Source organism: Panthera pardus, unplaced genomic scaffold (genome assembly GCF_024362965.1).
Source record: "Panthera pardus isolate Hobbes unplaced genomic scaffold, ASM2436296v1 HiC_scaffold_22, whole genome shotgun sequence".
Lineage (NCBI taxonomy): Eukaryota > Metazoa > Chordata > Mammalia > Carnivora > Felidae > Panthera > Panthera pardus.
The window spans coordinates 35,104,972-35,131,896 of NW_026526788.1; the positions used below are offsets into that span (position 1 = coordinate 35,104,972).

The 26,925-nt window shown below is 45.7% G+C and overlaps 1 long non-coding RNA gene across 2 annotated transcripts in view; it reads left to right on the plus strand.

The window, feature by feature from the left end:
* Window positions 1-26,925, plus strand: part of LOC109264448 (uncharacterized) — a 107,983-nt gene that overhangs the window by 3,395 nt on the left and 77,663 nt on the right. For both annotated transcript variants that reach the window (XR_002078727.2, XR_008424840.1), the window contains exon 3: window positions 5,272-5,418. This is a non-coding gene — a long non-coding RNA (uncharacterized LOC109264448). The remainder of the gene's footprint in view (window positions 1-5,271; window positions 5,419-26,925) is intronic.

Sequence of the window (26,925 nt, forward strand, 5' to 3'; positions counted from 1 at the left end):
TGCCATGGTGACTCCTGGGCGTCACTGCTTCTGTGGGGCATCTTGGCTGATCCTCAGGAGGCTTCAAATGGCCAAGACTTCATGGGGCCCTTCCGAGAACGGGTGGAGAGCGTCTCCTTGCAGCTCTTACCTCTCCACGTTGAGACACTGGCCTATGTTGTGGGTCCTTCCTTCCCAAAAAGAAGACAAGCATACAGACTTCTCAGATGCCGTTGCAAGCATGTGACCTTGCTTCCACCTATCAGAGGTGCTGCCCGGGTCCCGAATGCCAGTGTGGGCGCCGTGCGTTGGCTGTGTGGAGATTGATGCCCTGGCAAGCAAGTGTGGCAGACGTGGATGTTCCCGCTCTGCTGGGTGGTTTGGCGGAGCCCCTTCCCACAGGTGGGCTGTGGCGGGAGCTGTATTCTAACTAGAAGAGTCCCAGGAAGTGAGTGGGTGGAGCTTCCGGAGGTGGAGTTCCTGGCTGTGTAGCACCCAAGCCCGGTTCTCTGGTCCCGCCAGTCTGCTGTTTGCAACGCAATGGAGTTTATCTGCAGCCAAGTGGATTCTGTTGTTTGCAACAAAGTGAAATCTGCTGTTTGTCACAGAGCAGCTTGTGAGATTTGCAGTTAAGAGTCCTGCCTGGTACACTCTCTTCTGTGGGGAAGATTCTTCCACCTCCAACAGACACTGTTAATGTCAACCTAGTCTACTGTCTGCTTCTTTCTTTGTTGCTTGCAGGAGCTCATGTTGTTCAGGCAACATGCCCAATTCTGGGGGATGAACCGTGATGGGTCTCAGACTGGCATGACCATCCCAGTCCTTTTTTGAAGATACCTGCTGTCTCATCCTCACCTGTAGCTCTTTTCCAGCCAGAGATAAAAGGGTGCTTCTCAGGACTTTTTCCTCCTTTTTTTTTTTTTTTTTTTTTGTTTAGCTTCTTCCTACCTTGAATGGGGTTGTGTAAAAATGAAATGCTTGGAAACATAGCAGCCCTCTTGTGGTTGTGAGGCAATAATGTTCGGGATTAAAAAACCCACACAAACAGTAAAGATGGCAAAAGGAATGATGGTTGGTCCTTGAAGACCTTATCTAGCCATTGAACCAACACCAGCAACTGTTTGCCTTCAGACTCCTTGTTACATAAGAAAGTGGAACCCTTTGTATTTAAGCAATGATTAGGGGGCGCCTGGGTGGCTCAGTCGGTTGAGAGTCCGACTTCGGCTCAGGTCATGATCTCGCAGTTCGTGAGTTCGAGCCCCACATCGGGCTCTGTGCTGACAGCTCAGAGCCTGGAGCCTGCTTCAGATTCTGTGTCTCCTTCTCTCTCTGCCCCTTCCCCACTCATGCTCTGTTTCTGTCTCTCAAAAATAAATAAATGTTAAAAAAAATTTTAAAAAAAGCAACGATTAGGTGCATATTCTTTTACTGGAAGCTCAAAAGCATTCCTGATACAAACAATGTGGCCTGTTCCCACAGGAGTGGTTTGGAGTGGATCCTGAGATAACCCTGTTTGCTTTTTCTTCAGGCTAGAGTGTCAGATTCCCCACTGTACTCAAAATCACACTCTGCAAAAGTGAGGCCCCATTTACCTCAGGGGTGAGCTTTCTCACAGCAGACGCCCCATCCCTTGAGGCAGGCCAAGTTCCCCCCCCCTTCCTGACAAGTCCAAATAACAGCCCTGGGTACTTCCTCCCACCCCTGTGCCCCTCAGACCCGACACATCCCATGGACACCTCCCAATCCCTGGTGAGGTAGGCATGTCACCCACACCCTACAGGTGACTCTTAGGGGAAGTAGCTCATCCAAGGTCTCACAGCCCACAGCTTGGGGGACTCCCCCCTCCAGAGGGATTCTCTGTATTTGCCTTGGAGGCAGGGGCACAGGGACTTCTGTGACGATGACCAGACAGGCGAGAGATTTTGTGCAGTGAGCTGGGGATGGGTGGGGGAAGCCCCTGTCTTCCCAACATAATAGTCAGGCTTCTGCTGCAAAAGTGCTGTGTAACAGTCCCAAGTGTCATGGGCTTCCAAAATAACCATGCACTTTTCTCTCCTGGGTCGGCAGGTCAGCTGGGGTGCTTCATTCAGGTGATGGGTTCAGATCATTCTGAGACCAGCGCATAGGAGCAAGAGGCCAAGCACCCAAGTGGTTCTAAAGCCTCTGCCTCAGTCAGGGCTGCTGATGTTGCAGTGTCCACAGCAAGTCACTTGGCCAGGCTGAGGACAGGCGCATGCGTAGTCTACCCCCTCAGTGGAGAAGTCACGTGGAGGAGGGTGTGGGCGTGCAACCCCATTACGGATGGCAGGCTGAAGAGGCAGGATCAGCAGTCCAATCTAGCACAGGCCCCGAGGGGGTCCCCAAAGTTGTGGGTGCAGAGGCTGTGGATTGGGCAGGGCCTCAGCAGGGCAGGTGGGCCAGGGTTGTGCCAGGGGCCGAAACTGGACTCCCTAATCTCTTTCTTAGAGGAAGGACGTGAAGCTCTGGGGGCCAGAGTGTTACCTGAGGTAGTAGGCGTGAGCCTCTGCCCGTGCTCCCTGCCATCCTGAACCCCGGTCCAGCCCACGGCACCTGCTTCCCTGGGAGGGAAAACTCCCAGCATCTGTCTTTCCTCCATGCTGCCCGCCCGGGCTCAGCACAAGCTGATCCCTCACATACGCCGTGAAATATATCCTGGGACTCCAGAATTCAGACTGTGTCACATAGCACACCTCTCAGCATTTGTTTTACATCTGGTGGCCTGAAGCTGGCCCGGGGACATATTTTGTTTGCCTTTATCAGTGTTTGTTTGTTTGAATGGAGCTAACAGGAAAGGATCAGAAAATTTCACAAAGAATTCAGATTTGATTTCCATTCCTTTTGAAAAGGAAGATTTTGGTGTCTGGGTGGCACAATCAGTTAAGTGTCCGTCTCTTGCTTTCAGCTCAGGTCATGATCTCAGAGTTCACGGGTTCGAGTGAGCCCTGCATTGGGCTCCATGCTGATGGTGCAGAGCCTGCTTGGGATTCTCTCTCTCCCTCTCTCTCTGCCCCTCCCCTGCTTGCTCTCTTTCTCTCTCTCTCTCTCAAAATAAACTTAAAAAAAAAAAAAAAAAAGAAAGGAAGATTTGACAGCAGCAGGCCCATTGTTCAGCCTGGCAGGTTAGCTGGCTCTGTGTGATGCCTGCCCCCCCCATGTGCTCTTGTCCTGGTCTCCACTGCTCCCTGCTGCCTCAGACCTGACACATTTCACTCATATTTCATATTGGTCTTCTGTCCTGCTGGCACATGAGCTGTGACCTCTGATTTAATACACTCCCCGGAGGCCCAGAAGGAAGGGATATCTGTGCGGGATACATAGCCAGTAAGGGGTCTTTATTTCTCTTTCTCTCTTCCTAAGTCCTTCATAGGCATCCTGGAGAGAAAACCCTCTTTTGGGGTCTACACCAGGAGCCCAGTCTCTGCCACCCACTTCTACTGGCTCAGACCGGGGTCCTCTCCCTTGAGGCAAAGCTATTCGTGTCATGGCTGAAACTCAGAATGCCATTGGCATCGTTGCCCTGAGAGCACAATCACCTTCAGGGGAAAAACCAAACTGAGATGAAGCTTTGGGAGATGTTATGGGAACATAGGTCCCTGAGCTATGTATGGAATCCCCCTAGATAGGTAAAAATGGGATACTAACTGCCGATTCTTATATAGCACTTGCTGTGTGTCAGCTACTTTTTGCAACCTCATATTAACTCACTTAGTCCACATTAACCCTGTGAGGGGGAAGGTGTAATTTTTATCTCTGTCTTACAGATGAGAAAACTGAAGCACAGAGAGGTTAAGCAACTTGCCCAAAGTTGCACAGCTTATAAGCGATAGAGTTGGGATTTGATCCTAAGGTTTCAGGGCTTACAGTTCTTAATCACTGAAGTGTCCTAGAGGAAATGCCTACTGAGGTGGCTGCTTTTCCTGTAACGTCTCATTTCACCCTCAGACTTGCCCAACAAGGTAGGGTTGGGTTTGGCTGGGAGTGTCAGAAAAATCCAAAAGAATAGCAACTTAAGCAAGAGAGAGTTTGATCTCTATTTTATAGAGATTGAGGTGATAAGGAGGCTCCAGGGCCAACATGGACTCAGGCTAGTACTATGCTGTGCTGCCATCCTCATCATGTGGCTTCTCCTCCCTGAGCAATATGGCTGCGTGAGCTCCAGCCATCACACCTTCATCCTAGTTTTCAGCAAAATGAAAGAGACAAAACAGGACTCTCCCCTTTCCTTTGAGGACACCTCCTGAAAGTTTCACTGGATCCTTCTACTTGCATTCCTTTGATCAGCACTTAGTCATATGGCCACACTTCAGTCTAGAAATAGCCTTTATTCTAGAGCATTATATGCTCAGAGAAAAATCAGTTCTATAGTTAAACTTAAGTGGGAGAATGGATACTGGGAACATTTAGCTGCATTTTACAGATAAAGAAACTGAGACTCAGAGAGGCAAACAGCCTCCTGGAGGTCACACAGCCAGGAAAAGGTGAAGTCTGGATCTTCTGTCCCTGGGCCCTGTGGAGCATATGGGGCTCCAAAAACACATTCTGCCAATTTCCTGGGGGATGAGGGGAGTGGTGGATGTGTGCATTATCCACTTCCTAGGCCCCAGAAACACCCAGGGCCCAGGGCCTGCTAGTCAGACACTCCCTTGTGCCGGCAGCTTCTCTGGGCCCAGATCCGTCATCCTGGCACCAACCATGCCCCGGGCCTGACTCCATCCATCCCACTAATGCCGGCATCGACTGCGCTCGGGCACGTTCCTGAGGCGGCCTCAAGAGCGCTGAATAATTCAGGTCTGCGTAATGGGATAATGAATTTACTGACAACCCAGTGTGGTCTCGGTACTTACATTTCAAGAAATACTGACTCCCCAGGCCTGCTCAGCAGGCTGGAGACGTACACATGCCAAGAAACTGTTGCCTCTGCCAGCCTCGTGGGGTTCAAGACTGATTGAGTGGAGACCCTGCTTTGCTCTCACTGATCCTTCCACTGCCCGGGCAAGTGGCCAGTCTGGGAGCTGGGGTTGTCCGGTTGGAACTTTGGGGTGAGGAGGAAGTAGAATCAAAGAAGCTGGGAAGGAAGAGCTGGGAAGGAGTCTGGCAGTCCCTTGGTCCTGCATGCCCATTTTATGAACAGGGAAACTGACGTTGCAGAGGGGACAGGCCTGTTCTCTGGTACACCGTGCTCTGTGGCTGGGATTGCCAGGAATGGCTTAGGGCTCTGGGAGGACACTTGCTTGTTTAGCTTCTAACCTGCTGGTGTGTGCATTCCCCCAGCTGCCAGAGAGTTGCTGCTAGTGGCTCACAGCTGCCCCTTCACCGGAGGGAGGAGAGCTGCCCCACCCCGAAGGCCGCACCAGCTGGGCGGGCTGAGGCCAGTGGCTGGCGGATGTGGTGGTACAACAGGCGCCCCCAGACCTCAAGGTAGGACGAACTCTGTGATGCTGATCATGCTCCAGGACCCTCAGTGGGAACAGGCTGCGGCTAGACTTAGCTTTTACCTTCCCCTGTTATGCGCGCCCTCACTCCCTTTCTCAGAGCCTCTCCCAGTGAACCATCTGAATAGGCATCCCCGATTCAGGCTCTGCTTCTGGGGAGCCCACCTAAGACACCTGCGTTTCCTGGTCTAAGCCCTCCTTTCTGAGGACTTGCCCCAGAATGCTAAGAGGGGATCAGAGCCAGGAATCCTTATTCCTGATCCTGGCTCTGCTGTGTGACCATAAGGAAATCACTTCTCTGCCCTGGGCCTCAGTTTCCCCATTTGTATGGTTGGGGTTGGGGGAGACTATCTCTGGTCCCTTCCAGCTCTGAAGGTCTATGATATGACCTGAGACGCCAAGAAGCCTTCTCCTGCCCTACCTAGCCTCACATGTGTGTGGAGCCCTACCATTGGGGTGTTACCATTTTTCTCTGAACCTTTAAGATGCAAAAGTATCTTGAGAATGAGTTTCTCATTGGGAGATCATGCTGTAGGGCAGAATCTTTTAAGGTGGGATCCTTGATCATCTGCACTAGGATCCATTGTCTGAAGGGGTGTTGTATTATTAATATCCTCCCTCCCGCCCCACTTTTTAAATGTGTGCATGATGTCTGGAGTGGCAGCAGCTAACTTTCAACCATGAGGAGCAGTATGAAATGCCAACAACAAGGTAAGGACAGTGAACAGAAACGTAGAAAGAAACTTGTTTTTGATGGAATTTCTGAATCATTGCACAAAACCTGAAAATACCTACCTCTCAGATCTCAGTGTTTGAGAGAATTAACTATCTTTATTGCTCAAGGAAGTCTTTTTTTTTTAGAAAAATGTTTAATGTTTATTTATTTTTGAGAGGGGGTTGAGGAGGGGCAGAGAGAGAGGGAGACACAGAATCTGAAGCAGGCTCCAGGCTCTGAGCTGTCAGCACAGAGCCCAACGAGGGGCTCGAACTTATGAGCCATGAGATCAGGACCTGAGTCGAAGTCAGACGCTCAACTGACTGAGCCACCCAGGTGCCCCACTCAAGGAAGTCTTGGTTGACTTTTCTGTTATTTGTAGCCCAAAGCATTCTAAAGAAATCAACACTAAATCGTTATAACATTCCTTTAAATTAGGGATTACTATTAGCTCAGAGAGGTTAAGTGACATAACAGAGGTCACATAGGTTTCAAGTGGTAGCACGCTTTTGGGCTGGAGCTTTCAGGTTGGGAGGGACTTTGATTATTGATAAACACTTAATTCCTGTCTCCTCGGCTGTATGTGTCCTACTGTAGCCTGACCACTGGGAATGATCTATCTCCCTTACCATTCTGGTCTTTAGTCGTTCCTTCCCCCACCCAACCCACCTTGGGTCTCAGCTTAAAGACCTGAGAAAGGTCCCTTGGCGGGTGGGGAGAAGGAGGCAGCAGATAGCCCACTGTTCATTCCTCCCTGCAGTTTTCCTAACAAGTGTGGCCAGATTCTGGTACAAAAGACTGAATAGAAGGTCAAATCCATCTTGGAAATAATTCTAGCTTCTAAACAGCCCTAGACCCTTGTGGGGGATTACAGCAAAGGAGAGAGAGAAGGAGCCTAGAGACAGATAGACAGATGGACAGAGGTAGGGAAGAAGAGGAAGAGAGAGGGAGAGGTAAAGAGGAGGAGGGTGGGAGGAAGCAAGAAGTGAAGGAGCTAGTTTTAGAGAACAATATTCAGACAAACATGACAATGAATCTCAGCTCAGGCACAGACCCAGCTTCGGCTTCTTCATCCTGTGATTGAGTAGACTAGTAAGGGGGTTGGCAGGGACAGAGGGTGCAGGGCTGAACTGTAGCAGATACTCAACAAATGGGCACTCCTGCCCTGCACACACTGGTCTGATGGTCTTGGTTGCTGCTCTGAGGGTGGAGGCAGGATCGGAGAGGCGGAGGATGTGACCTTGGACAAACCTTTGTTCAGCCTCCTCCGGAGATCTGAGGCCTGGTGGGGAAAAGGGAGTGCGCGCACGTGTGTGTGTGTGTGTGTGTGTGTGTGTGTGTGTGTGTGTGTGTTTGTCTGTGTGCGTGTGTACACCCCCCGCCCCCTCACTGTCCCAGATTAGGCGCTTCCAGGTGATGAGACACCTGGATGTTGCCCTTCACAGAAAAGTGGCCTTGGCAGACTAACAACATAGCCAGAGATGCTTTCATCTCCTTATCAGCGGAATGGGCTGGGGGAGGGGTAGGGAGCAGATTTGTAAAGACTCAGTACAAAGGAGAGAATTGGGGAGCCACAGGAGGGGTTACATGGGGGGAGTAGCTGCACCAGACCCTAAGGCTGAGATGCCAAACCTTGGGGCTTATGGTGTGTGTGGGAGTCTCTCTGAGGGGCCTGCTGTCTGCCCCAGAGCAGTGGGGAAGGAGGGACAGAAATGAACAGAAAAGGAAGGGTCTCTGTCAGGCACGTAAGGACCTAAGTTTGCCCTCCACCTGTTTGGTTGGTGGGAGAGAGGAGCCCGGACTGACCTTTGGCTTGGGTGGTTATCTGGGCAGAGTCTGGATGTGTGGGGCCTGGCTCAATTGAGTGAGTGAGTTGAGTGAGTGAGCCTAGGGTTTCATTGGGCTTGGGGGCTGTAGTGAGAATGGAAGGGGGACAGGATTCCCGCATCAGCTGGGAGGCTCAGGGCAGGGGGAGGAGGGGAATGGCTCCTCTCCTTCCTCCCTGGCTAACTCCTCATGCCTAGGAATTCAGGCAGGTAGACGTTACTGTCTCTAGGGAGCCTTCCCCCATCCCTCAGGTCAGATGTCCCCTGACCGAGCTGGTGTGCAGATTTGAAAACGTGTCCATGAATACTTACACGCTCCTCTCATCAGGATGTAGAGTTCATGCCCCTTGCTTGGACATAGGGGGCCTCTATGAATAGAACATAGCAGAAGTGATGCTCTATGACTTCCAAGGCTGGTTAGAAAAGGCCTGCTAGCTTCTCCCAGATTCTCTCTTGGAAACTTGCTCTGGGAACTGTCAGCTGCCCTGTAAGAAGTCCATCTCCCCGAGGCTGCCAGGTGAGAGAAATGGAGAGAGAGAAATGCCCGGGGGCCCCAATGCATCCAGCCCCAGCTGTTCAAGTCTTCCCAGCCCAGGTGTCAGACATGTGCCTGAGGAGCCTTTGAGATGAGCGAGCACAGCCCCAGCCACCAATGCAGGACAGACCCAGAGTGGGAGCGGCCTGGGGTCCAGGCAGCCTTTAGATTCATGCTCAGAATAGAGGATCATGTATGAATTTCCTAGGGCTGCCTAGGTTACAAATGACTACAAACTAGGTACAAAGCCAGAAATTTACCCTCTCACAGTTTTGGAGGCTGGAGTCCCAAATCAAGGTGTTGGCAGCATTGGTTCCCAGTGCTCTGAGGGAGAATCTGTTCCATGCCTCTCTCCTAGCTCTGGTGATTGTAAGCAAAGCTTGGCATTCCTTGGCTTATAGATACATCACTCCAATCTCTGCCTCCATCTTTGTGTTGGGTACTCCCTGTGTCTCTGTGTCCAGATTTCCCACTTTCTATAAGGACACCAGTTATATTGGATTAGCGACCCACCTTATCTCAGTACGATGTCATCTTAACTAGTTACATGTGCAATGATGCTATTTCTCAAAGAAGATCACATGCTGAAATATTGAGGGTTAGGACTTCAACATATCTTTGTTGGGGACATAATTCAACCCATAGCATGTAGTTGTTTTAAGCGACTGTGTTGGAGTGATATGTTATACAGCACTAGTTACTCAGAACACCAGAATTAAGGGATGACGAGGGAAGCAATTGAAACATCAGTAGAAATGCAAGGAGATGGAAAAATTTACCAGACCATCCCTCCAAGAGGTATATGGTTAGAGTAATTGATTTTCTAAGTAGATTGGGGTTGGGGTGGGGCTAGATCCTGTCCCCAAAAGATGCATGTCCCAGTAACAATATGGGCTTGAATAATAATAGCTTCCTTCATGCCTTCTAATGCAGGAAAAGACCTTTTTTTTTTAAAAAAAAATGTTTATTTATTTTTGACAGAAAGAGAGAGACAGAGAGAGACAGAGAGAGAGAGGGAGAGAGAGAGAGCACCCAAGTGGGGGAGGGACAGAGAGAGAGGGAGACAGAGGATCTGGAAGAGGGCTTTGTGCTGACAGTAGAGAGCCCATTGTGGGTGTCAAACTCATGAACCATGAGATCATGACCTGAGCCAAAGTAGAACACTTAACCAACTTAGCCATCCAGGAGCCCCAAAGAGCTTGAGTTTTTATTTAAGCTAACCCGTTAAATAAGTATTGAATATTTACATAAAGAGATCAACTTGATTATTAGAGTATTTCTGCACTTTATGTATCTTATCATGGTCTTGTTTACGAATGCCTCCCCCATCAGAGCACACTGATTAATGGGGGGTGGGGTGGGTGCAGATGTCTGGTTAAGTGTTTGGCTTCTCAACAGACCATAAGAAACTCTGAGGGCAGGGACAATCTCTGTCTCATTCTCCCAGTCCCCAGCACAGTTCTAGGCACATAATAGGTGCTTAATAGCTATGTTCTGAAAACATGGGTGTTGGAAAAGGAACAAAGGTATTTAAAAATCTATAAGATGATGATGATTAAAGGCATACAAATATGTCAGCTACAAAATATCTAATGATGGGGCTCCTGGGTGGCTCAGTCGGTTAGGTGTCTGACTTCTGATTTTGGCTCAGGTCATGATCTCACGGTTCATGAGATTGAGCCCCAAGTTGGGCTCTGTGTGGATGGGGCAGAGCCTGCTTGATTCTCCCTCTTTCTCTGCCCCTCTCCCACTCACACTCCCTCTGTCTCTCTCAGAAATAAATAAATAAGCTTAAAAAATTTTTAATGATGCTAGAAATATGTTTTTGAAATTTTCTTCAGTTAACAAAAGAGCCTCTAAGAAAATAATGGAATTTTGGGGCTCCTGGGTGGCTCAGTTGGGTAAGTGTCAGACTTCAGCTCAGGTCATTTTCTCATGGCTGATGGGTTCAAACCCTACATCAGGCTCTGTGCTGACAGCTCAGATCCTGGAGCCTCCTTTGGATTCTGTATCTCCCTCTCTCTCTCTGCCCCTTCCCCACTCACACTCTCTCTCTCCATCTCTTAAAAAATAAATAAACATTAAAAAAATTAAAAAAAAATAGAATAAGGGAATTTTGAGAGGCCAGGAACAAATTGGGAACATGAGCCCAGGGAAGAGAGTGAGTGCTGAAATTTCTATGTCCCCAGGGATACCTACCTTGCTGGGCAGCTGACAACTCCACACCCTGAGCTTCTGTGGCACAAAAAAGAAGCAAGGGATTATGAAAATGACCAGAAATGTTTGCAAAACAGAGGTTCTAGAAATGTAAGTGTATCACATTTGAAATGAGAAACTCAGTGGATCAGATAAATGGAATAGACACAGCTGGAGAGAGGATTAGTACACTGGAAGACAGGTCTGAAAGCACTACACATAATTCAGCACTGAAAGAAAAATGAAAAATTTGGAGAAGAGACATGGAAGACAAAATAAGAAGCTCTAATATATGTCTAATCAGACTTTTGGAAAGCAATTATAGGAATAATGGGAAAGAGGCACTGTTCAAAGAGATAGTAGCTGAGAATTTTCCATGATATTAAAAAAACAGGAACTTTCAAATTCAAGAATTCCAGTGAATCCAAAACATGATAAATAAAAATAAGTCCATACATAGATACATGATAGTCAAACTGAGGAATGCCAAGGAGAAGATCTTTAAAATAACAGAAAAGTTTTTATTGTTCACAACTTCTATAATTAGAAGAAATTAGACTGTAATGGCTGATCAGTTTACAATAGTATCAATAGTAACAGTGAAAGAAGACTAGTAGCTTTAAAGAGGTTTAAAGAAGTCATACTGGGGCACCTGGGTGGCTCAGTTAGTTAATCATCCAACTTCAGCTCAGGTCATGATCTCATAGTTCGTGAGTTTGAGCCCCACATGGGTGAGTTTGAGCCCTGCCTTGGGTGAGCACAAGCCCCGCTTTGGGTGAGCTGGAGCCACACTTGGGGTGAGCCCCACTTCTCTCTCTCACCCTCTCTCTCTGCCCCTCATGGGATTCCCCCTCTCTTCTTTTCTTTGCCCTTCACTCACTTGTACACTCTTTCTCTCACAAATAAAAAAAATATATATATAAAAAATAAAAAAGTCATACCATCCCAAGACTCATCCTCAATAAGACTGAAATAATTTTTTTTATTTTTAATTTTATTTGAGAGAGAGAGAGAGAGAGAGAGAACATGAGTGGGGGAGTGGGAGAGGGAGAGAGAATCCTAAGCAGGCTCCATGCACAGCATGAGCCCAACACAGGGCTTGATCCCATGACCCTGGGATCATGACCTGAGCTGAAATCAAGAGTCAGATGCTCAACTGACTGAGCCACCCAGGCATCTCCTGAAATAATTTTTTGAGAGATAACTTATCTTGAATGCCTGAGTGGCTCAGTTGCTCCAACTCTTGATTTCAGCTCAGGTCATGATCTCAAGTTTCATCAGCCCAGTATTGGGCTCTGCACTGACAGCATGGAGACTGCTTGGCATTCTCTCTCTCTGCCCCTTCCCCCGCTTGCATTTTCTTTCTCTCTCTCAAAAATAAATTAACATTTGTATTTATTAAACATTTAAAAATGTTTATTTATTTATTTTGAGAGAGAGAGAGAGAGAGAGAGAGAGAGAGACAGAGTGTGAGTGAGAGAGGGGCAGAGAGAGAGAGGGAGACACAGAATCTGAAGCAGGCTCCAGGCTCTGAGCTGTCAGCACAGAGCCTGATGCAGGGCTCAAACTCACAAACTGTGAGATCATGACCTGAGCCAAAGTCTGACACTTACCCAGCTGAGCCACCCAGGCACCCCATATAAATAAATAAACATTTTTTTTAAAAAGGTATCATATCTTTTAAGAATAAGTGTATATCCTAAGTATATACTCATACACTAAAGAGAACTGAAAAAATACTGTTTTGGGTGATGAAATGTTCAGGAATTAGATTGTATGATGTTTGTAAGACTGTGTAAGTAATAAAACTGTTGAATTGTATACTTTCAAAGGGCCAATTTTATAGTATGTGAATCATCTCAATAAGAATACAAAAAATAGGAATAAGGGTGGAAATAAAGACATTTTCATTTATACTAAAACTGAGAGAATTTGTAAATAACAGATCCCTCCCCTCCATTAGAGGGATTTCTGAAGGAGGAACTTGAGAAGAAAAATGATCTCAGGAAGAAGGTCTGAGATACAAGAAGAAACAATAATTTAAGAAAATAATAAAAATATGGGTAAATTTAAACAAACACACTGATTGTCCAAAACAATGTCTATTCTATGGGGTTAAACAAGAGAAGGAGTTAAAGCCCAGGACTCAATAAATGGAATTAAAACTTTTAAAGTATTTTTTGTTGTTTGGGAGAAGGGTAAATATTGATTCACTTTAGACTATGTTAAGTTAGGTAATCATTTCAAAATGCCAAATCACCAGTAAAGAAATAAGCCAGCAGCTGGCTGGCTCAGTCAGTGGAGAATGTGACTCTTGATTTTGGGGTTGTAAGTTCAAGTCCCACATTGGGTGGAGAGATTACTTAAAACTAAAATCTTGAAAAAAAAAAAGAAAGAAGAAGTAGAATGCCTATCTTCCACACTACTAGGTGGAGAAAAACTGGGATGAGTAAAAAAAACCTCAGTCAATTCAAAGCATTGCAACAAAGAAGAAAAGAAATCCTTAGGAAGCAGGACAAATTAAAACACACACACACGCACACAAAAAGATCATAGAAATAAAGCCAAATATATTTGTAATCTTTATAAATATATATAAATCTTTATAAATAAATATAATTGTAATATTACATAAATCTTTATATATATAAATAGACTGAACTCTTCAGTTAATATGCATGGACTATCAGATTGGATTTTATTTTTATTTTTCTTATTTTTATTTTTCTTATTTTTTATTTTTAAAGATAATTTTATTTTATTAAAAAAATTTTTAATGTTTATTTATTTTTGAGAGAGAGACAGAGTGTGAGCAGAGGAGGGGCAGAGAGAGAGAGAGGGAGACACAGAACCCTAAGCAGGCTCCAGGCTCTGAACTGTCAGCACAGCACCCGATGTGGGGCTTGAACTCATGAACTGCGAGATCATGACCTGAGCTAAAGTCAGATGCTCAACTGACTGAGCCACCCAGGTGCCCCCTGTTATTTTATTTATTTATTTTTTTGAGAGAGAGACAGAGTGTGTGCACAAGTGGCAGAAGGAGGGGGAGAGAGAGAATCTTAAGCAAGTTCCATGTTCAGCATGGAGCCTGATGCAGGACTCGGTCTCACGACTGTGAGATCATGACCTGAGCCAAAATCAAGAGTCAGATGCTTGCTCAACTGAGCCACCCAGGTGTCCCTCAGACTGAATTTTAAAAAGAATAGCCAAGGGACGCCTGGGTGGCTCAGTCGGTTAAGCATCTGACTTCAGCTCAGGTCATGATCTTGCGGTTTGTGAGTTCGGCCCTGCGTTGGGCTCTGTGCTGACAGCTTGGAGCCTGTAGCCTGCTTCGAATTCTGTGTCTCCCTCTCTCTCTGCCCCTCCCCTGCTCATACTCTGTCTCTATCTTTAAAAAATAAATAAATGTTAAAAAAAATTTAAAAAGAAAAGAATAGCCAAATTCTGCTTCTATGAGACACAGCTAAAACGTGAGGACAGATTTTTTAAAAAATTGTAAGTAAAACAGTGAAAGAAAACCAGAAAAATACTAACCCAAAGAAAATTAGCATAATTGTATTACTATCAGACAAAGTAGATTTAAGGAAAAAAGGCTATGGAAGATATAGTGGTATTAAAGGTCAATATGTAAGGTTTAAATTCATCAGGAGAAAATAGTAGTTCCAAATTCATAGATACCTAATAATATAAGTCCCTTTTCAGATACATAATTTGCAAACATTTTCTCCCATTCTGTGTTGTCTTTTCACTTTATTGGTGGTGTTCTTAGAAGCACAAATATTGCAGTTTTGATGAAGTCCAGTTTAACTACTTTTTCTTTTACTATCCATGCTTTTGGGGTAATATCTAAAAATACTTTCCCAAATGCAAGATAATGAAGATTTACCCCTATATTTCCTTCTGGGGGTTTTATAGTTTTAGCTCTTAAATTTAAATCTTTGATCCATCTTGAGTTAATATTTGTATATCGTGTGAGGTAAGGATTCAATTTAATTCTTTTTTTAAAGTGATTTATTTGTTTATTTATTTATTTATTTATTTATTTATTTATTTTGAGAGAGAGAGACAGAGAGTGAGAATGCGAGCAGGGAAGGGGCAGAGAAAGAGAGGGAAAGAGAGGGAGAGAGAGGGAGAGAGGGAGAGAGAGAGAGAAAGAGAGAGAGAGAATACCAAGCAGGCTCTATACTGCCAGCATGGAGCCCGATATAGGGCTTGAACTCATGAACTGTTGAGATCATGACCTGAGCCAAAATCAAGAGTTGGATGCTTAACTGACTGAGCCACCAAGACGCCCCTCAGTTTCACTCTTTTGCATGCGGATATCCAGTTGTCCTGGTATCACTTGTTGAAAAGACTATCCATTGAATGATCTTGACACTCTTATTGAAAGTCAGTTGGCCACAGATATATGGGTATTTATGTACTCTCAATTCTAGTTTATTGATCTATATATCTATCTTTGTCTCAGTACTGTACTATCTTGATTACTGTTGCTTTGTGGCAAGTTTTGAAATCAGGAAGTATGAGTCCTCCTACTCTGTTCTTTTTTTTCAATATTGTTTTGGCTATTCCTGGTCACTTGTAATTCCATATGAATTTTAGAATTGGCTCATCCATTTCTATAAAGAAATCAGCTGAGATTCTGGTAGGGATTGCATTGAATCAGCACTCAAGTCTTCTGTCACTTTTCAGGGTGAGCACAGTTCCAATCAGCTGGTCCACCAGAGTAGGACCAAAGAACCTCCTAGCCAGGCTGACCGGTGTGCCCTCACATATGTGTGTCCTTAATCACCCACATCAGTTTGGGTGTCACTGGACTTCATGTGTATGGTAAGAGTGTAGATGACTGAAACAGGAACCCAAACCTTTGAGAATCTTCCAAGGTTGTTGTTATGACTGTAGTAATGGATAATCTTAGGTTGGGTCCCCTAAGAAGCAGACCTTGACATGAAGATTTCAGTAAAAGTAGTTATGTGAGAGGTGGTCCTAGGAGGTGCTGAAAGGAGAGTGGGGAAGTGAGCCAGGGAGGGGAAAGAAGTCAGGAGAATGTGCCTAAATGAGCAGTTTATTGATTTGGGCATCTGAGGCTCAATCTCTTTGGGAACCTCTGGGAGAGGATATAGAATAGGGTTTCCCAGCCTCCACACTAATGACATTTTAGACTGGATTACTATTGGTTGGGGAGTGGGGGGGGGTGTTGTCCTGTGCATTGTAGGATGTTTGGTGGCCTCCTGGCCTCTACCAACTAGATGCAGATAGCAACCATTCAACCAAGATATCTGCAGACATTGCCAAATGTCTCCTGGGGCAAGATCATGTCTGGTTGAGAACCATGGGTTTAGAACATGTCTCAGAATTGTTTTCCTCCCATCCAAGAGGGGAGGGAGCTGGGATATTTGCACACCAAGTCCCATTCATCATTGTTTTAGGCTTGCTCTTGGGGGCATCAAGTCCCTGGCACCTCTGGCCTGTCCTGAGGTTCTACTGAACATAATCCCAGGCCAGAGAAAGCTCTTGGGCAGTATTTCAGGTGCCCATAGTAAGAAGCCACTAGCATGCATGGATTTAATGAGAGTTGAGGGGATGTGGGCACCCAGAGAGCAACAACATAGTTCCTACAATGTGTGTCTTTGGAGACCCTGATTCCTCCCCAGATCTGCTGCTTGGCCTGGAAGTCCATGTTCCAGGGCTTTGCAGTTCCCAGTGGTATGTACACAGTGTTGAAACTAACCCACCATGGAGCAAAGGCTTTAGCCCCTCACCCCACTTCCTGCAGGCCTGGCCCAACTCCTCCAGGATGAGGAAAGATATAGAAGAGTTTTAGATTGAAAAGCCCCTCATTGATCTTGTTTTCCCAGGTAGAAGGCACTTGTTGTGTGTGTGTGTGGGGGGGGGGGGAGGTGTAGAGGAAGGTGTGCTCACAGAATGCTCTCCCCTCTGTATCTCAGCTCCACAAAAGGAGTCTCACCTCACTTGTAAGGTCTTCCGAACATTGGGGTCTGCAGCCTAAAAGGATGTTGTCCTTTTTTAGGATGCTGTGTGGCTTTGGGCAAGGCTTATTTCTTCTCTGGGCCGCAGTGTCCCTTATGTAAAAAACAGGGGTGTGGAGGGGTAGACCAGGTGACCTTGAGATGTCCTTCTATCTTGAGTGGCTGCTAAGAGTCCAGGGAGGCAGTGAGGAGTCTCCCGACAGCCAGAGCCTGGGGGCAGCCAGAAAATGTGACTTCATGACAGCTCTGGCCCCCAGTGATATTTCTGGCCTCTGATCTCTGAGCATTTCCACTGTGTGCCCGACACTCTGGGCCTGGTCACAGCCCAGTGCGGCCCCTTGCTCACTCAGGAACATCTGCTACAGCATTTACCACGTTAATAGATTAGCTTTGAGAATCGGGCAGGTGTTTTCCACCCAAGCCAAAAAACATCAAAATCAGATTGCTCTCCAAACCTTTCCACACAGGCAATGGAGTTAGAATGACTCATACAGTCTAACAGATAATAAAACACACATAACATTTGCTTTAAGGTACAGGCGGGGGTATTTTGTCCCGCGCTTAGGAGAAACAAAAACTCACTCTATTTGGGAATAGGGTAATTGAATACAGATGGGAGGAGGTAAATGAAAGAATTTAGCAAATATCTCAGTGGAATAGCTAATGGGAATGAGACAGAATAGGAAATTAAAAATTATTCGAAGCAGATGGACCATTCTTTGAGTTTTTAAAAATTTATTAGGGCCGCGAAAAAATGTGTCTGTTTATTTTCTACGGCCATGAAATTAATGACTTGGTGAGTTTTGCTTGTGCAATTTTATGACTGCCATGTCATCTGTCATAATTTGGGGACTGTTTGATATGGATTTATGAATGTCCCCACCCCCCCTACCCCTCCCTGATTTATTGGTGTGGGTCATGCGTGAATTAGGCTGTCCCCTAATAGAAGGCGCAACACCAACGGCAGCATAACCCTGCAGGCCCTGGGCGGGGGACCTTGGGAGATTCTCAGCCCAGAGGTGAGTGGAAAAGCTGTGGAGGGTCACTCTGGGGCTGTGGGAAAGGGGCAGGTCTGACCTAGCTGAACTTCCTCTGCGGGGGTGAGCCCAGCCTGATCCCAGCTGGGGAGGTGTTGGGGAAGGAGCTTCCTGCAACCCTCTGGAAGCTTGAAGCCAGCCCAGGCTGCTAGTGCGTGGCCGGGGGTGGGGTGGGGGCTGTTGCTGCAGCCTCAACTCAGTGGATAAGGGCCACCTGGCTCCCTGTACCTTCAGCCCCTGTAGCGGGGCTCACCTGCCCCCCAGACATGAAGCTCAGGAAAGAAAATTCACCTTGACTGGGAATCTATTAGTGCCTGGCCAGGTACTGGGGGCTTAAGTGCATCCTGTAGATGGTAGTTAATACAGGGCTTTACTATCAGCAGACTTGTGTCCAGTTTTGCTCTGATTCTTCCTAGCCGTGTGGTTTTGGGCTGGTCACTAAGCTCTCTGAACCTCAGTTTCTTCCTCTGTAAAGTAGGGATAGAAATTTCTAACATTAGGGATGTTTTAAGGATCAAAGGAGATAACGTAACACCCCCAGCATATAGCAAAGTGCTAGTAAATGCTGACTATTATTATTCTTAATAATCATCCTGTCAACATCTTGAAGTGGATATTATTTCCACCTGACATATGGGGAAACTGAGGCTCAGAGAGATTAAGTGATTTGCCTGAGATCACACAAAGTGATGGAGCTGGGCTTTCTGTGCAGATTTGCTCTTTCCTCTGTAACTCTGGGGTCCAGCTTCTTCTGAATTGGGAAGCCCCAGATTTCTGGAGGTACATCTCAGGGTGATAGACTCATGATCCTGTTCTCTGGTTCCTCTGGCTGGGCCTGGCCTAATGCCCTACCTGGCCTGGGGGGAGTCAATCACAAATTTGGTCCTAGTGACCAGTCCCTTCTGATGCTTGGCTTCCCTGTGGGGACAAAGAGCCTCTTATTACCTTATTGCTGGGGCTAGCTGAGCACCCATCCAGGTGTGGGTGGGAGGTGTCCAGCCTCAGGTCATTGCAGTCCCCTACCTACCCAGGACCAAGCTCCCAGAGCACAGGGGGAACGGCTTGCTGTGCGTGGAGCTTGAGGTCCCTCTCAGGCCAGGGAATTTTCTGAGTTCTTCTCTTTAGTCCCTACCCATTTTGAGAAATCCATCCCCTGCCTGGGACATTCTTAGCACCTCCAAATTAGTAGCAATAATAATTCTTATTTACTGAGCACCTGTGATGGTCACCGTACTGTGTAATATGTTCATGCAATCCACCATTTATTCTTCCATTGGTTAAGTATTTGTTGAGTGCTTTCTGTGTGCCTGGCATTGTCCCAGCACTGGGGATAAAACAGAGAACAAAATATGCATGGTTTCTGTCTTCACTGAACTTCCATTCCAGTGAGGAAGACAGGCAGTCAATAAACACCTTATTCTCTAATGACTTAGGTAGTATTAAGGGCTTTGAAGAAAATTAAAGTGGGGTAAAGGACAGAGAGGGGTGGAGGTGGTGGGGTGGGAGCAGTGTCTATTTTAGATAGTCCAGTCAAGGAAGGCCTCCCTGGCAAGATAACATTTTGAGCAAAGACCTACAGGCAGTGGGCCATGCGTATGGCTATCCAGAGAAAGAGCTTTCAAGTATAGGGAACAAATGCAAAGGCCCTGAGTTGGGAAGATGGTTGGCACAATTCAAGGGATGGCAAGCAGGCTCGAGCAGAATAAATGAAGAGAAGAGTAATTCTCAAGTACATTATCTATTTGATCTTTACCATAATTTTACTGATGAGGAGGACACTGAGGCTCAGAGGTCACACAGCAGAGATAAGTTCCAGTCCTGGGTCTATGTGAATTCTTCTCACTCTATCACACTATTTCTCTGAATATTATAATTGGGTGACACAGCAGAGCAGGACCAAGGGTCTAGCAGGGCAAGGGCTGGAGAAGACTGCAAGCCAGTTTGCAGACCTGAGATGTCTGGAAGGTGAGGCTCCCTGAGTGCAGGAGGCCCATGGTGGCCCCAGCTGTAAGGATTCTTTAAGGCCAAAATACTGGGCTCTGACAGGGCAAGATGGATGAGAGCTCTAAGCTTAGTACCCAGCCGAGTTTCCTGAATGGTTTTCATCCAGATGGTCTCTGGGAGGATAAAATTTAAGAAGATTGATTCCTTGGGAAGGAAGGACGGGGAGTAGAAGGGGCTCTTGCCCACATTGGAAATGTCTCTTATCCTCTCATAAAGGTAACCCCTGCTTTGAAAGGTGTGGCTGCACAGGCTTAGTGGCCTGCGTGATTTGTGGGCCTCAGGAGTGGGGTAGGAGGGCAGGAAAGGGGCAGTGAGGACACAGAGCTTTCCTATCTTGGAGGAGGGCAGAGGAGAGCAGCTCCCACCCTTCTGGGAAGGGGCACCTGCAGCCCCTAATGGCTAGGGCCCCACCAGAGTCTCCTCCACCCAGCCAGGATTTCTCCATCTGCTTCTTTCACCTCTGAATGACCTAAGGGTTCCTGTCAACCCCTGTGCTCACAGCTTCATGCCTCCTGGCCTCTGTTGGAGCTGAGCCTGGCCTTGGAAAACCATCATTCTGTGGTGTGGTGGCCAGGCAGGTGACACTGTGTGTGTGTGCATGTGTGTGTGTGTAACATAAATGATACGTGGGACTTGTATCAGTGCAGGAAGACTGGCATAAATGCAGCAGACTTCTGGGAGAGAAAGGACCAAGACTCCAACTCTTTTTGTGTAAGATGTGCAGGTATTAAGAACTTTTGGAATGTATATATGATAAAGACTCAGTGGCAATGTTGTGAAATTGACTGTGGTGATGGTTGCACATTTCTGTGGCTATAGCAAAAACCACTGAATTGTACATTTTAAGTGGGTGAATTGTGCAATATGTGAACTATATTTCAGTAAAGCAGTTACTAGAACCATAATAAAAGAGACCTGGTAGGAGGGAAGGTTATTGAGGTCCCTGAGATAAAATCACCATGAGACAGTCTTGGGACCAGTAGGTTGGCTGATAGAGAGGGAGGTGGCTGTGGGTGGAGTGGGGAAGGCAGCAGAAACCAAATTCTACCTTGGTCCAGTCATCTTAATTTATGCCTTGAGATTTAGTGTGTGGAGAATTATTTAAGAATATATATATATATATATATATATATATATATATATATATATATATATATATATTTAGAAAATTTCAAACAGATAAAGATACCAAAGGGTTCTTTAAGAAAATGTCAAACAGAAAATTTCATATCCAAGTAGAAAGAGAAGAATATAATGAACCCCTTGTACCCATCACCCAACTTCCACAATTATCAACTCATGGCCATTTTTCCCCCATCCACATCCCCATTTACTTCTGTTCTTTTCAGATTATATCGAAGGAAATCCTTCATATCACATCACTTCAACTGATAACACCATTATTACACCTAGAAGAATTAATAGTAATTCCTTAAGATCATCGAATATCTCTTCATATTCAATTTCCAAGTGTCTCACTAATGCCACATTTAAAAAAAAAAAATTTAGTTTGTCAGAGTCAGGACCTAAATGAGGTCTGTGCATTGTGATTAGTTGATGTATCTCAAAAGTCTTTTTCAATCCATAAGTGCCTCCTCTATTTTTTCCCCCTAAAGTTGATTTGTTGAAGAAACTAGAATGTTGTTCAGGGGAGTTTCCCATAGCCTGAATTTTCTTTTTTTAAGAAATTTTCTTTCTTTTTTTAAGAAATGTTTTTTAAAATTAATTTATTTTGAGAGAGAGGGAGGGAGGGAGGGGAAGAGAGAGAGGGAGAGAGAGAATTCCAAGCAAGCTCCACATTGTCAGTGCAGAGCCCAACACAGGGCTCGAACTCATGAACAATGAGATCATAACCTGAGCTGAAATCAAGAGTTGGATGCTTAACTGACTGAGCCACCCAGATGCCCCATAGCCTGAATTTTCTAATTGTATGTTTAGTAAGCCTCCTCTGGACTCTGAATTTCCCAAAATTGGAAGTTGGATCTAAAGGTTTGATTAGATTTAGATTTTTTGTTGTTTTGTGGGTGTTTTTTCTCTTTTCGGTAAGGCTACTCTGTGGTAGTGTATTATTCCATCAGGAGACACATAATGTCTGGTTGTCTCTCTTTTTGTGATATTAGGGACCACTGATACTCAATACCTAGATCCATAAATTCATAAGAGACTGCAAAAACTATCATTCCTTCTTATTTGCTAGCAGAGAGAAATTTCTCTTCCATCTACTACTTGGTTACCGAGTACAATTGATATAGGAAAGGCAGGCTAAGGCTGGATTTGTTCTATTATTTACTAGTCTTCAAAAGAACAAGTTAATTCCCTATCATCTTCTTGGGTTTGTTTGCTTTTAGTATCATTATGAATGTATAGATTTAAACATATTGATGCGTTTCAATCCACTGCAGTTAGTTTTATTATCAATGCCCAACTTGTCCCATCTTTGTCCAATGGAAGGACTTCAGTTGTCTCCTGAGTCATTTTGACAGTACCCTAGAGGTCTTTGGAGAGTCCTTGTTAACTGACTGGTATAGCATGGCTCATCTTGTACATTTCTGCCTCAGAACTGGGAACTTCTGTTTAAATCTAGGTCCCTCTGCGGGGAGGGACATCCTCTCTCACATTGTGTGTCTCACTTTGGCCTGGGCACTATAGGACCCAAAGAGCTAAGCCCAGTTTCATTGCTGTGGACAGGGAAAATGGCAAAGGTCTTGGCATAAACAGCATTTCCCCGAGAAAGTCCTCACTGCTCCCTCAGGCCACATCAGCAACCCCCCTTTTTCCTTTTTTGTTTTACATGTAGTAGTTGCAGGCAACAGAAATTGCCTCTGGTAACTTAAATGATTTTTTAAAGTATTTATTAGGATATAAATCTGGCTGAATTGACAGATACATAAAGACAAGTTTTTTTCTCTCTTGCAAAAATATAATGTTATGGGCAGTCAGGGGAGGGGAGGCTGTAGGGTGACTGCTCCTTAAAGTGGTCCAAGGACCCAGGCTCCTTCTGTCTTGTTGCTCCACATCCTCCAGGACAGTGCTGTCCAGTAGAGCTTTTGGTGATGATGAAGGTATTCTCAATGTGTGCAAGTAGAGTAGCCACTAACCTCATGTGTCTGCTGAGCACTGGAAAGGTGGCTAGAGTGACTGAGGACCTGGGTTTTAAATTTTATTTAATTTTAATGAATTTAGGTAGGCATATGTGGCTAATGGCTGCAGTGTTGAACAGCATACCTCTAGACTCTTGCCCTTCCTGCCTGGCTGAAGAGGACTCTACCAATCCCACTTGTGGATTTCAGGAAGTGTGGGAGGTGGGGGAGGAATGGGAAGGCAGGCAACTTCCTTCTCAGGACACACGTCACTTCCTCTCACACCCCATTGGTTGGAACTTAGGGCACCATGCCGGCTGCAAGGGAGTCTGGGAAATGAAGTCTGTACCTGGAAAGCACGTGTTCAGCTGACACTCAGCAGGTGCTGCTACTAAAAGGAAGAAAGGGGAGAATAGCTAATGGGAGACAATTAGTGATAAGGAAACTGCAGAGCTCTAGACTGTTTCTGGGAGTCAGGAGGTGAGGAGGGCAGAGAATCAGGCTGTGAGGCCTCCAAAGCAGACATAAAACTCAAAATTCTCATTGCAGTACAGATCCCTTATCTTGTTCACCATGTATCCCCAGCAGTAAGTGCTCTGGGACACACCTGAGGGGTTAATATTGCCAGCCCAAATCTTAAAGCAGGATCCCTGAGTTCTACAACTAATTGTATGTTCATTTCATTTTTTAATCCTCAAAAAAAGTCCACCCATCTTGGTCTCTGTCTTCACATCACTTTCTCCTCTGTGTGTCTGTGTCTTCTCTCTTATCTGTCTCAAATCTCCCTCTGCCTCTCTAGATTTAGGATTTAGGGTCCATCTAGATAATACAGGATAAGCTCCTCCTCCCAAGATCCTTTGCTTATTCACATCTTTTACCATATAAGGTAATACTCACAGGTCCTGGGATAGGACATAGACATATCCTTTTGGGGTCACCCTTCATCTCACTTCAGCCCAATTCATGTACCTGGAAAATGGGCCCCCATGTGGCACAATTCCAGGGATGTGGTGTTTAATATTGCGGTCCTGCTGGTGACAGCAGAGCTGGAACTTGAATCCAGGCCAGCTTGATTCCGAAGCCCCCTATTTGCACCTAGAATTTAACCTCTGAAGGCTTGAGAGTTAGAGCACCTCAAGAACAGAAGCGGTGGTTAACCTGCATGAACACTGAAGGATGGACCCGAGGTTCACACCCGGATGAACCTCTCTGTTCCAAACCACAGATTTCTCCTTGGTCTTCTTTTCCTCTCTTCCTAGGCCCGCCCTAGTGGGCTGCACTGTGCCTCTCAAAGAGAAGACTTCCTCACATCTGTAAAGTGCTTTATCCTTTATAAAGCAATTTCACATAATATGAAATTGAGGACTTTTTTTTAGAATTGGCGCCACTTACTGTTCTTGATTTAAAAAGCAGAGGAGTTGAGTTCCTTTGTTATTTTTCAAGAAAAACAGTTCCCAGATTAAGTTGATTTTTGTACATGACCCTTGCTTGATTTCTTTTTGGGGTCAGTGGCCTTTGGTAGAAAAAAATACCCAGGATCCTCCAGCCTGAGGAAATGGAAAGACAACAAGGGGCATGAATAGCCCAAGGCAGGAAGAAGCCAGCGTTGTGGAAGGCCTGCTCCCCAGGGTTCAGGGCTGTGGAGAAGGAAGCTGCCCAAAGGCCTTCCTTGCCTCCACAGGGAGGCTGGGCCTGGGTTGTCAAGGGCTGGATGCCAGGGAAAGCACCGTGGGGGCTGGCACCTGGCTGGTTACGGCTCCCTTCCCCGAATCCCGGCACATGACCCTCCAGAGCATTCATGCTCTTTCACTGCAAAGCTGCTCACATTTCCACCCTCAGGACCCATGCAGACACACACTCGTGTGCACACACATGCACGTGGGCACACTTATGAATAATAACTGCTGGGCACTTACTATGTGCTGGCCCCTTTTCTTCAAGTGCTTTTTATTCATGGATTCATTTCAGTCCTTTCCACAACCCTGTGAATATAGGTACTGTTATTTTTCCCATTTAGCAGGTATAAAAATTGAGGCACAGAGAGGTTAAGTAACTTGCCTGAGTTTGGATTCAAACCCAGTCCATCTGGGGCTAGAGTCTACGTTGCCTCACCCAGGCCTCCACCTACTCCGTCTGGTATGACACACATGCATGCGTGCACACACCACACACTGACATGTATCAGCCTTCACATGTACACACAGACCCACTCATGCACGTGGGCAAACACACTCATACACACATCTTCTGTCACAATGCTGCCAGACCTGCTTGTGTGCAAATGCATTCTGACACAAACACTTACCCACCAACCCCGTGTGCCGCCCCGCCTGCCTGCCTTCTCTTCCCAGGGACCCGTTTTTTTCCCGAAGCCAATGACTGAGGCCAGGCCGGGCCAGGTGTCAGGGTCAGAATAGGGGCAGGGTGGCTGCTGACAGGGTGATGGAAAGCAGGAAAGTCACAAATAAGCAAACAGCCCCGCCTGGACACAGCCTTGCTGAGCGTTTCCTGAATGTCCAGGGACGTGTTTATTTTTCCACAACTGTCCAGAGCTGATCCCAAGTCTTTCCCTTCCCGCATGGCTGTCTTGATGGAGCCATGGTGCTGTGAGTCTGGCTCTCTCAGGGCTGATGTTTACAAACGTCTCTTCTTTAACAGAGGCTGAGAGGCCCTTGTGGGTTTGGGTCCAGTCTACTTCTCAGCCTTGTTCCCCCCAGCCCTAGGTGCCCCGCTGCCAGCTCTCTGACCTCACGCCCTGCAACCCATTCCAGCCTTCCTGCCTTTGCTCAAGCTGTCCCCTGCCTGTGATGCCCAATTCCTGTTCTCTAGGTAAATCCTGCTCTCCTTCTTGGATCTCACTCAGTTGACACCTCCTCCAGGAAGGTGTCTAGGATACTTTCAAGGAATCTCTTTCCCTGGCATTAAAAAGAAAGTTAAAAAATTTTTAATTGTGATAAAATACACATGCCATAAACTCAACCATCTTAACTATTTTTAAGTGCACACGGTTCAGTCGCGTTAAGTACATTCACAATAATGTGTGCTGTCAGCACCATCCATCCACAGAACTCTTTGCATCTTGCAAACCTAAAATTTTGTACCTGCTAAACAATAACTCCTTATCCCCCACTCCCCAACTCCCAGCAGCCACCCTTCTACTATCTGTCTCTATGAATGTGACAACTTTAGATGCGTCATAAGAAGAGGAATTATACTGTATTTGTCTTCTGATGTCTGGCTTATTTCACTGAGCACAATGTCCTCAAGATTCATCCATGTTGTAGCAAATGTCAGAATTTCCTTCCTTTTAAAGGCTGAATAATATTCCATCACACCTATAGACCACGTAAACATATCCATTCATCCATCAGTGGACACTTGGATTGCTTCCATCTTCTGGCTATTGTGAGAGATACTGCTGTGGAGATGGGTGTACAAGTATCTCCTTAGCACTTTGTCCTTTTCATACAGCACTTGTTTGTCCGTTCCTTTGTGGATGGATATTTGGGTTGTTTCCAGTTTTGGGCTATTACAAATAGAGCTGCTAAAAGATTTGTCTACATGTCTTCATGTGGGTCTATGCTTTCATTTCTTCTGGGCACATATCTGGGAACAGGCTGGCTCATCATATGCTAGGTGTATGTTTAACTTTCTTTTTCTTTTTTTATAATTTAAATTTTAGTTAGTTAACATGTTTAAGTTTCTGAAGAGACTGTCAAACTGTTTTCCAAAGTGATGGAACCATGTTCCGTTCCTAGCAACAGTGTATGCAAGTTCCCATTCTTCCACATCCTTACCAACACGTGGTATGGTCAGTCTTTTAAATTTGAACTATTTATTCTAGTAGGTGTGTAGAGGGATCCTAATGTGGCTTTAATTTGTATTTCCTTATTGACTGTTATTGCCATATGTATATCTTCCTTGGGAAAGTGTTCAAATATTTTGCTGATTATTTTTATATTGAATTCTTTTGTTTTGTTATTGAATTTTGAGAGTTCTTCATGTATTCTAGTCCTCTCTCAGATGTGTGATTTGCACATATTTTCCAAATGTATGACTTGTCTTTTCATTCTCTTAACAGCTTTTTGAAGAGTAGAAAACTTTAATTTT